This window comes from Ovis aries, chromosome 8 (genome assembly GCF_016772045.2).
Source record: "Ovis aries strain OAR_USU_Benz2616 breed Rambouillet chromosome 8, ARS-UI_Ramb_v3.0, whole genome shotgun sequence".
Classification (NCBI taxonomy): Eukaryota; Metazoa; Chordata; class Mammalia; order Artiodactyla; family Bovidae; genus Ovis; species Ovis aries.
This window is the reverse complement of record NC_056061.1, coordinates 23815837-23827055: the sequence shown is the minus strand read 5'-3', so window position 1 is coordinate 23827055 and position 11219 is coordinate 23815837. Positions and strand designations below refer to the sequence as shown.

Below are 11219 nucleotides of genomic sequence, written 5' to 3'. Positions count from 1 at the left end.
CTGTGGTCTAGTGAGAGGACTGGGATCTGGGAACATACGAGTGAATATACTGCATGCCTCAAATCTGTTCTGGTGGGAAAGTCACTCATCTTAAAAACAATACCAACACTACTACTACCAATCCATAATATGATTTCTTCTAAGTCAAACATTCAATGATGTTATAGTCTTAATCACAAAGACTATGAAAACAAATTGAATATTATTTTTTAAAAAAACTATTTGATCTATCTTTTAAGTTTATATGCTGTCTTTATATTTTTAATTTTACTGAATAAAAGTGTTAGTCACTCACTTGTGTCTGACTCTTTGTGACCCCATGAACTGTAGCCCATCAGGCTCCTCTGTCTGGGGAATTCTCCAGACAAGAATGCTGGAGGGGGTTGCCATTTCCTTCTCCAGGGGATCTTCCAGACCCAGTGATTAAAGCCAGGTCTCCGGCGCTGCAAGCAGACTCTACCAACTGAGCCACCAGGGAAACCCCAAACATAAAATATAGAAGATGCATATTCATTTTATCTATTATCAGATCATAAACCACATGAAAACTCAGTGGTATATAGCAACAATAATCTAAATTTTTTCTTTTCCAATAGCTTTTTCACTATATAATGGATAAATAATAAACCATCTATTTTTAAAGAGCAAAATTTGATATACACAAATATATGCACACCTGTGAAACTCTTACCGTATCCATGATGCCTATGATTCTGTGGGTCAGGGATTAGAGCCAGCACAGCGGGGACAGCTTGTGAGTCTGATACATGATGTTTGTGGCCACAGCTGGGGCTGCTTGAATAGCTGGGAGCTGCTGGGATGGCTAGACTGAGGCCATATGTCTGGGCTCTTCATTTTTCTTCTTGGCATGTTTGCTGGGATTAGGAGGCCTAACATGGCTCCTTGACTACTGGTCTTGGCGCCCAGGTTGGGATGGCTGGACCAGCAAAGACTTAGCACGTACTCTTCACCCATGGCTGTGTCAGTATAGTCAGGCTTCTTGCCCAGCAGCTAACTCCTCCCTGAGGTGAAGATCCAAGATACGCTCCAAGAGACAGGGAGTAAAAGCGGCCGGTCTTTTACGGCCTCATCTCAGAAACTGGCACAACTCACTCCTGCTGTTTTGGTTAAAAGAGTCAGAGTGTATCCAGACTCTAGGAGAGAAGGACATGGACACAACGTCTTGGCGGGAGGAGTGTCAAACAAATTTTCATCATCTTAAAGCACTGAATACCTGTTGCTACTGCTGCTGCTAAGTCGCTTCAGTCATGTCTGACTCTGTGCGACCCCATAGGTGGCAGCCCACCAGGCTCCCCCGTCCCTGGGATCCTCCAGGCAAGAACACTGGAGTGGGTTGTCATTTCCTTCTCCAGTGCATGAAAGTGAAAAGTGAAAGTGAAGTCGCTCAGTTGTGTCTGACTCTTAGTGACAGATGCGATATTCCTGAGTAAAAGATGACTCCAAACTGAGGTCATGAACAATTTCTTGTGGATGGTAAGAGCAGTGGTAGGGGAAGAAGGTGGAAGTAATGTCAGAATTTCCATTGCTCTTTATTAAGCAGTGTCCTTCAAAGAACCTGGAGTTATGCCTTGATATATTATAAATGGATATAAACACAAAAGTCATATAGAAAGCACCATTATTGTATATTATAGAAAATTATATTATTTAATGATATATTTTAGCCACATTAATTAATGATATAATTAGCCACATTTAATTAGTTATAACCCAGGTTCGGTCCCTGCGTGGGGACAATCCTCTGGAGGAGGGAATGTCAATCCACTCCAGTATTCTTGCCTGGAGAATTCCACAGAGAAGCCTGGTGGGCTACAGTCCATGGGGTTACAGAGTCAGACACAACTGAGTGACTAACATTTCCCCCACTTTTATTGATATATTAGCCACATCGGTGATCAAGATTCCAAAATCACCAGGACATAATTCAGTAAAACCACCTGAAATAGATGTATCAGATTCTATTAGATTGGTGCAAATGTAACTGTGATTTCAGAATGTGAATTTTAAATCATCATAACTAAGCTCAAACACGTCTTTATTAATCAAAATAGGAACCATTATAATCAACACATTTTTTGCCCATGAGAAATGGGTTGGTTTATTCTCGTAGTGTAAAACTCTGTACTTTGGGATTCAACAAACTCTAAATATTTTCTGCCTCCTGCTGGTTGTGGAAACATTTTCCTTGCAAAAATTTGTTGAGATGCTTGAAGACGTGGTAGAACATTTTTTGGTGCAAGTTTGGTTTTGGGAAGTGCTTTAAGGCTTCTTCTCTGTCTAACCACTGAGCTGGTTGTTGCTGGTTGAATATAAAATCCACTTTTCATTGTATGTCATAAAACAATCAAGAAATGGTTTGTTGCTATTCGTAGAATAAGAGAAAATGACACTTCAAAATGATGATTTTTTAATTTTTGTCAGCTCATGATGCACCCACTTATCGAGCTTTTTCACCTTTCCAATTTGCTTCAAATGCTGCATAACCATAGAATGGTTGAGGTTGAGTTCTTCTGCAATTTCTCATGTAGTTCTAAGAGGATCAGCTTCAGTGATCCTCTCAATTGATCGTTGTCAGCTTCCTATGGTGGAGAAAGCAATGGCATCCCACTCCAGTACTCTTGCCTGGAAGATCCCATGGACGGAGGAGCCTGGTAGGCTGCAGTCCATGGGGTTGCGAAAAGTCGGACACAACTGAGCGACTTCACTTTCCCTTTTCACTTTCATGCACTGGAGAAGGAAATGGCAACTCACTCCAGTGTTCTTGCTTGGAGAATCCCAGGGACGGGGGAGCCTGGTGGGCTGCAGTCTCTGGGGTCGCACAGAGTTGGACACGACTGAAGCAACTTAGCAGCAGCAGCAGCTTCCTATGGTCAGTTACTATGCTTCTCATCTTCAAGGCTCTCATCTCCTTTGCAAAACTTCTTAAACCATCACTGCATTGTACATTCATTAGCAGTTCCTGGGCCAAATGTGTTCTTGATGTTGCGAGTTGTCTCCACTGCTTTATGACCCATTTTGAACTCAAATAAGAAAATTGCTTGAATTTGCTTTTTGTCTAATATTATTTCCCTAGACTAAAATAAATATAAAATACACAGCAAGTAATAAGTCATTAGCAAAAAAAAATAGAGAAATGCACATTAAAATATATTTAAGAATGTATTCCAATATCTAACGTCAAAATTCACCAAAACCACAATTATTTTTGCAACCTAACATTTGTTATTTTCCTAGGACATTACCCTATTGGGAATCTACTAAACTTCTTAAGAATTCCACTTTTTTTTTTCACTTGGCTGAGGCAGAGGTGGAGGGTGAGGGATGGGGAGTATTGCAGCTTGACAAATGGATCTGTTGTATTTTAACAAACTTTACTGGAGATAATTTCAAATAGACAACTTCATAGTTTCTGAATAAATTATTGTTGTTTAGTTGCTAAATCATATCTGACTCTTCGGGACCCCATGGACTGCAGCCCACCACCCAGGCTCCTCTGTCCATGGGATTTCTCAAGCAAGAACACTTCACTGGGTTGTCATTTCCCTCTCCAGGTTGATTTTCCAGAACCAGGGATCGAATCCATGTCTCTTGCACTCAGGGAGTCTCCTGCATTGCAGGCAGATTCTTTATCACTGAGCCACCTGGGAAGCATTTCTGGAATCTGCTATAGGGATAGCCATGTCATCAAGTCATCAAAGATAAAGATATATCTTTCTTACATGTTCAACCACTATGTGAAGTGTGTACACACAAAAAGCAGCAAAATAAATAAAAAAATAAATAAACCAAGTAAACCTCTAAGGAGAAGGTTTTATTGTAGTCTTTTGAGAAACACAAGGAAAGCACAGTATATAATACAATTTACCCATGGAAGAGAGGTACTTGATTAATTTAAGGGGAATTAAGTAAATGCATTCATCATTACTTGGCCATACTTGGAAAGAAAGAACTACTCTTGTCATCCTTTTGGGTTCCCCTCAACCACAGCTCATCACAGGGATATCAGTGGTTTCTCAAATTTCTCATTATATCTTCATTCCTAAAACATTTCCTCTTCTGACCAAAACACCCAGGAATGAAAAGAAGGAAGAAAGAATATTTTTGAATGCACATATGCTTGCATACATTATCATATCAGAGCAATTACAAGGAACCATTAAAATGTTAATCACTTGGAAGTCTAGAGTGGAGACCAGGTGGTAAAAAGTTTTGATAATTAGGTAAATTTGAAGGTGATTTGCAGGTGCAGAAGTGCCTGTTGAGATATAGAATTTAAGACCATGAGATTCCTTGGGAGAATAGATGCAGCACCCAAAACAAGCAATAAAAGCATCACATTTCCTTTGTTTGAATATCTTATATTGTTTATATAATGTTTAAAACATATTTCACATCTTTTTCTTAAGAAGATTATATCAGGGTTTTTTTTCTTTCTTTCTTTCTTTTCTTACTTTCTCTGTCAAGTTATACAGCTACCAAGACGTTGGGAGATTGTGTAACCAGGGTGAAGAACCATTAAAATTATTGTGACAAAGTACCTACCTACCCACCAACATTCCAGATTTCTATCAGAGGTCTGTATCTGGACTTCCCTGGTGGTACCGTGGATAAGAATCCACCTGCCGATGCACGGGGCACAGGTTCAATATGTGATCTGGGAAGATCCCACATGATACCGAGCAACTAAGCCTGTGCACCACAATTACTGAGCCCTTGCTTTAGAGCCTATGAGCCACTCCTATTGAGTCCAGGTACCTCGAGCCTGTGTTCTGCAACAAAAGAAGCCTCGGCCATGAGCAGCCCATGCACCACAACTAGAGGGTAGCCCCTGCTTGCCACAACTAGAGATAGCCCGTGCAAAGCAATGAAGACCTAGCGCTGCCAAAAGTATATAAATTAAAATAAATAAATATTTTTTTAAAAAGAGGTCTGTGTGCAAGGTAATAAATAAGACTTTGGCATTTGAGGTATGGAGTTAATAATTAGCATCAAGAGAAAGAGCAGTTATACCTAATAGAAAGGAAATACAGTCAGCCCTCCTCTATCTGTGGGTTTCATATCCTCAGATTCAACCAACCACAGATAGAAGATACTCAGAAAAAAATTCCAGGAAGTTACAAAAAGCAAAACTCGAATTGGCCTTATAGTCAACTATTTACGTAGTATTTACATTATATAAGTAACATAGAGATAAGTATATGGGAGGATGTGAGCAAGTTATAGGCCAATATTGTGCCACTTTATATAAGGGCCTTAAGGATCTGAGGGATTTTGGTATCTTCAGTGGTCCTGGAACCTATCACCAAGGACATGGAGCAACACTGTATATCCAGATAAAAATGAGACTGAAGTATTCCTACATCACTGAGACTTGAGTCCTAGAGCTTCCAATGTGCTTGTTCAAAACATAGCATCCAGGTACATCCTTGGCAGTCCAGTGGTTAAGACTTCACTTTCCAATGCAGGGAGTGCAGGCACAATCCTTGGTTGGGGAGCTAAGATGCCACATGCCTCAGGGTCATAAACAACAGAAGCAATACTGTAATGAATTCAATAAATTCTTTTAATTGTTTAAAATAATTTTTTTAAGTAGCATATTTGTTCTCTCTCAACAAACTCTGCCCAGATAATGTCAAAAAGAGTGGTTTTATCTGTGGAACTAGGGCTGGATTAAAATTTCTTTCATGTGGTTGTCAGTACTTACCAAGAGTCTCTTATAGATGAGCCATTGTGCTAGGCATTTAGGACACATCCATAAAGAGTCAAGGTTCCTGCCCTTGAGATCAAGAGCTATAAGGTAGATTTGTAAATAGATTAGGAAATACAACAGAAAGCCAACTGGAAACAAATTTATATTCATGCTTTAGAGAAGATTTAAATGAAAGAAACAATTAAAATGAAAATATGAAGAATAATCCAAGGTACAATTTCAAGCTCTTAGAATGGGAAAGACCCCATTCTGATGATTTGACCCATAAAAACAAAAAGCTATACATAGCAAGACGTACTCTAAGCAAAGTCAAAAGAAAGAGGACAAACTGGGGAGAAAATATTTACAGCTTCTATTATAAACAAAGGATTCAATTCCCTGAAGAGTTTTTATAAATTAAAAAAAATCCTAATATAATCTGAGCAAAGGACATGGACCTTTCACTTAACAGAAAATATAGATGGCTTTGAAATATATTAAAATATATTCAATTTCACTTAGAACTAGAAATTAAAATGATACCATTTCCTATCTATTAGATTAGCAAAAATAAAAAAATCTGATAACACAGTGTTATTGAGAGTTATGGGAGAATTTTCAAGTATTCTTGCTGCCGCGTCCAAGCCTGTACTACTTGCTGCATGCCAGGCTAATCCATCGAGAGACAAGCTGCTGGAGCAAGGGCAAATGACTTTATTTAGAAGCCAGCAGACTGAGAGGATGGTAGACAAGAATTCCAAAGAACTTTCTTCCCAGAGTTAGAGTTCAGGCTTCTTTTATACTAAAAGTGAAAGTTTTAGTTGCTCAGTCGTATCCAATTGTTTGCCACCCCATGGACTGTAGCCCGCCAGTCTGCTCTGTCCACAGAATTCTCCAGGCAAGAATACTGGAGTGCTTTGCCATTCCCTTCTCCAGGGGATCTTCCCAACCCAAGGATCAATCCTGGGTCTCCCACACTGTGGGCAGATTCTTTACCATCAAAGCCAAAAGGAGTAGGCAAAGTCCTGGTTCTGGTCGGACTCTGGAGGGGATATGCTAGTTTTGTTTTCACTACAGCCAGTCCCAGGTGAGCCTGGTCAGGATATTTGTTGTGAGCTACACAAAGGCATTTTAGCTTAATGTTCATTATCAGAGGGGCAGGTTTCCCAAAGAAGGGCCATCATGTATGTATAATTTGAGCTTAAAGGCAGCATCCCCTTAGTGATTAACTTGTAACAGAATACAAAGTTTCTTTACTATTACATTTTTTGATAGTGTAAGTCAGCAAAATCTCTGATGATAACAATTTATAATATCCATCAAAACTATAGACACATACTTCCATGTATCCAGCAATTCTACTTCTAGGAATTCACTCCACAATTATATCCATACATGCAAAATGACACATATACATTATTATTAATAGCAGCATTGTTTGTAGTAGCAAGAAGGTAACAAGAGTAGAAACAACCTGAATGTCCATCAGTAAAAGTTGAGTAAAGGAAGGGTATATATATATGATGGAATACTATGGCTTTGGGGTTATTTATTGCTATTCACAAACCACCCTAAAAGATAGTGGCGTAAAACAATAACAATTATTGATTTCTTCTCAAAATTCGATGGGTGACCATGCTTAGCTGGGGAAGTTCTGTTCTATGTAATGTGAGCTGGGGTTGCAGTCATCTGGAGACTCAATGAGGCTGTATCGTCCAAAATGGCTCATTCAGATGGCTGGAGTTGGTGCTGGTTGTTGGACTGAAAGTAAGCTGAGACTATTGATCATAGTGTATTAGCATTAGCTCTTCTCCATGTGTCCTCTCCTTATGGCTTGGGCTTCTTCCAGCAAGATGGCTAGCTTCCAAGAGGGAGTGTGGCCAGAGCATAAAGCTGTAGCTCTCTTTAAGGGTCAGTCCTAGAAATTATCACTTCTAACTCATTCTATTGACAAAATGAGGGATAAGGCCAGGTCAGATTCAAAGCAAGGGAAATATACTCTTTCTCTTAAGTAAAAGTATGACAAAGAACTTGTGGCCATCTTTAATCTACCAAAAAGAGAAAAAGTAATACTTTATATACTGATCTGGAATAATTTGTGGTATGCACTTTTAATTAATGGGTATATAACTGTGCATATAATATGATAGTACTGTCAATATAAAAAGTGCGGATGAAGGAGAATACTTAATTGTTTACATGCATCCAGGAACGTCTTTAGAGAATACACAAGAAACTGGGTAGCTAGACCCAGAGGAAGAATGTTCAGTGATTTCTCTTTTTACCTTTTGAATGTTTTATAATATGAAGGTATTGTTTATTTTAAAATGTTAAACTATAAAAATGATAACATAGGCTGCATTTCCTAAAGATACATGATGAAACAATCAATAGTCAATTCAGAAGGAAATTGAAAATTTTATTTAAGCCAACCTGAGGATTATAACCCAGGAAATAGTCTTTCTGATAGCTCAAAGGACTATTCCAAAAAGGTAAGGGGAGAGGCCAGTATGTTTGTGATTTTAGGGAAGGGGCACATGCGCATAATCAATCACACATCTTGCTTCTTGTGAGGAATAGATATCTTAGTTAATGACTTTAGAGCTTTTCTACATACAGGAAGATGCAAGAAACTGAGTTCACAAAGTTTTCTCCTGAAAATCTCTGACTATCTGAGGGCCAGTTCTGTCAGTTTTCCCAAAGCACAAAGTGCTCAGATCTTCACCCTGAATTCATTTCAGGGTGTATTGTAGGTCAGCATCTATAGTGGATAATGACTTGATTCTTACAGAACTTGATAGTGGGCAACATTCTTATAGCCCCCTCCCCCCCCCCCCACCTTTTCAGCCTTAACTTAAATGAGGATTTGGGAGGCATTTCATGACCAACTTGTCCCACGTTGCTCATTCCCAGGTCAGCTGAGGGGTTCATTGACAGGTAATGTGCTATACTGAACTAGGTCTTGTTAACAGTAGCCAAAAGCCTCTGGACTATTTGTCTTATGTCTGTTATGGTTCAGGAAATGTTTCTTTTGTTGCTTCTTCCCATATCTCAAGTTTTACTAACACAGCCATTGATCTCATACAACTATATGTTTGGTCAATCATTTCAAGTCACCTAATCATCATTAATTTTATCAGCAGCTCAGTCACACATCTGGTAGTACAAGAAACAATAATTTTATAAATAAGCAGAATACAAGTAATATAGCAAGTAACATTAACAAGGACATAAGTAAGAATTTAAGCTAAGAACTTCTGTTAGGTAAGGCCTAATATCTCCCCAGATCATCTGACCTAAGTCTGTTCTCTAGCAGTTGCTGTCTTTAAGGAAAATAATATTTTGACATTGTACATAAAATTCACCAAAAGTATCTACATGCACGGGCTTCCCAGGTAGCACTAGTGGTAAAGAACCCACCTGCCAATGCAGGAGATATGAGACGTGGGTCTGATCCCTGGGTCAGGAATATACTGGAGGAGGGCATGGCAACCACTCCAGTATTCTTGCCTGCAGAATCCCATGGACAGAGGAGCCTGGCGGGCTGCAATCTATAGGGTGGCAAAGAGTCGCACACGACTGAAGTGACTTAGCATACACGCATGCATCTGCAGACACAAGGCAAGTAGTAGGTCATCATGACCCTTTACAGGATTGAGAAAAGAAGGTCACCTTTTAAGGAGTGGCAGGGCTGGCACCAGGAGGAGAAAATTTGATCTTCATGGTTGAGCAGGCATCTCTGCCATTGGACAGATCCAGGTTATGCATCATACAGATGCCCGATGGCAACCCACTCCAGTATTCTTGCCTGAAGAATCCCGTGAACAGAGGATCCTGGCCGGATACAGTCCATGGGGTCATAAAGAGTCAGACACGACTGAGTGACTGAGATGATGCATCCTAGAAGGGAGGAAGGAGGTCCAAAGGGCCAGATGTTTAAACTTTTCCTGTCTTGCCTTAAAATATGAATTGTTATCTCATTAGGTATATTTAATAGACAGCAGGAAATTTAAGATATATTCCTAAAAATCCATCATTTTCATAGCATTTATATTCATAACATTATTGGAGCTCAGAAAACACAACTGACAATTTGTACTGAGAGAGAATGATTCAGAGTAGCTTTTATGCTAGGGCTTGAAGGGTGAAGAGGTCTGAAAATATTGGTAAATTATAGTGAGAAGAAATCGAGATGGGTCAATCCTAATGGTTTCTGTTTTTTATGTGAAAGAGGAGGCAAGGTCATCACTTGAATATGAGTTTTTCAGGATAAGAGGGAGGGCTTAGAGAGAATGAAAAAGCTTGGCAGCATTTCTGTAGGAAATGAGTAAGAGAAGCAAGAACAAGAAGATGAGCCAGGTCAAAAAATATCTGAGCTTGCAGTCCTGCCATCAACAACAATGAGATTTTTCTCCACTGACTCAGATACAGAGAAAACAAATAGTGAACTGATTCACAGTTGACAGCGGACAGGACAGGTATGGGAGAAAGACAAACGAATGCGGAAGGACCCTGGTGTGAGAGGTATAAAAGTGATGGGCCCTGCAATCCTAGACAGGCATTCAGTAGAAACGGGAAATAATGAGAAACGAGCAGATGGAGAGGACCCAGAATGGGAATAAGGGCAGTGAAGTTAGACAAGGAGAAGACAATCTTGGTTTGAAGTCAAAGATTTCAAACACAGGATGATTCTGGGTACAGGTACAGTCCAAGGAATGACTGACTGGGGTTCGGCTTCTAGTGTTGGTTATTAGAAATGTATCGCCAAGGTTTTATTTGACTGATAAGCATAAATTGGGTAAGTCCACTTACAACACTGAGGCATGGGTCAAATGACCGTATTTTTTATATTCAATTCTAAACGCATTGTTTAACAACAGCTCCTACTTTTTGGCGACTTGTTAATATATTTATATGAAAAGACAGTACAATGTACTACCTACACAGTATTCTGGCACCATGTTAGAAAACCTGGGAATCATAATTTACATAGACACTACAGATATAACTTTTAAAGTGACAAATGATGATGGAAGAAAGTTAAACACTTTCAAACATGTTTAAAATGCAAAATGTTGAGTTAAACTGTAAAAACTTCTTGAGAGAAGAAACCGTTATTAACTCAGTTTACTCTGATACTTTTTTTGAAACCTTGCTCCCCTCAAGCTCTACCAATGTGTAGAACTATGCGGGTCAGTAGTAAGAGATAAATAGTACTTCTTGTTTAAGTTACTGGTTGGTAATTTTATTTGTATCTTTTGGGGAAATGGATCCCAGCTACAATAATACCCCCTACTCTCCCCACACCCCAGAAAGATGGGTGTATTCTTTCTTGTTTATGTCTAAAGAATAAGGCTACTTCCCTGATCAGATTCCAAATTTCTTAGGAAAACAGAAGCTGCAACTAAACCACACCAGTAACTTCCACTCACATGTCAGTTTAAAAACAACTTGGGAAAGGTCAGCCTGTTCAACTTCCTTCTATTGTTGAGTTCACCCAGTTCCTGAT

The 11219-nt window shown here is 39.3% G+C and overlaps 1 long non-coding RNA gene across 1 annotated transcript in view; it reads right to left on the bottom strand.

Moving 5' to 3' along the window:
* Positions 1–3811: 3811 nt before the first annotated feature.
* The window catches only part of LOC132660233 (uncharacterized), a 38941-nt gene continuing 31533 nt past the window's right edge, over positions 3812–11219 (bottom strand). Inside the window, exon 5 of the long non-coding RNA XR_009601608.1 lies at positions 3812–9610. This is a non-coding gene — a long non-coding RNA (uncharacterized LOC132660233). The remainder of the gene's footprint in view (positions 9611–11219) is intronic.